Consider the following 273-nt stretch of genomic DNA (forward strand, 5'->3'; position numbering starts at 1 on the left):
TCAAACATGTCACTGTAAGGCAGATCAACGCTGTGTCAAACATGTCACTGTAAGGCAGGCCAATGCTGTGTCTAACATGTCACTATAAGGCAGACCAACGCTGTGTCAAACATGTCACTGTAAGTCAGGCAAATGCTGTGTCAAACATGTCACTGTAAAACAGGCCAACGCTCTGTCAAGCATGTCGCTGTAAGGCAGGCCAATGCTGTGTCAAACCGGTCACTGTAAGACAGGCCAACGCTGTGTCAAACATGTCACTGTAAGGCAGGCCAA

The sequence above is a fragment of the Mizuhopecten yessoensis genome, unplaced genomic scaffold (genome assembly GCF_002113885.1).
Source record: "Mizuhopecten yessoensis strain PY_sf001 unplaced genomic scaffold, ASM211388v2 scaffold1741, whole genome shotgun sequence".
Taxonomy (NCBI): domain Eukaryota; kingdom Metazoa; phylum Mollusca; class Bivalvia; order Pectinida; family Pectinidae; genus Mizuhopecten; species Mizuhopecten yessoensis.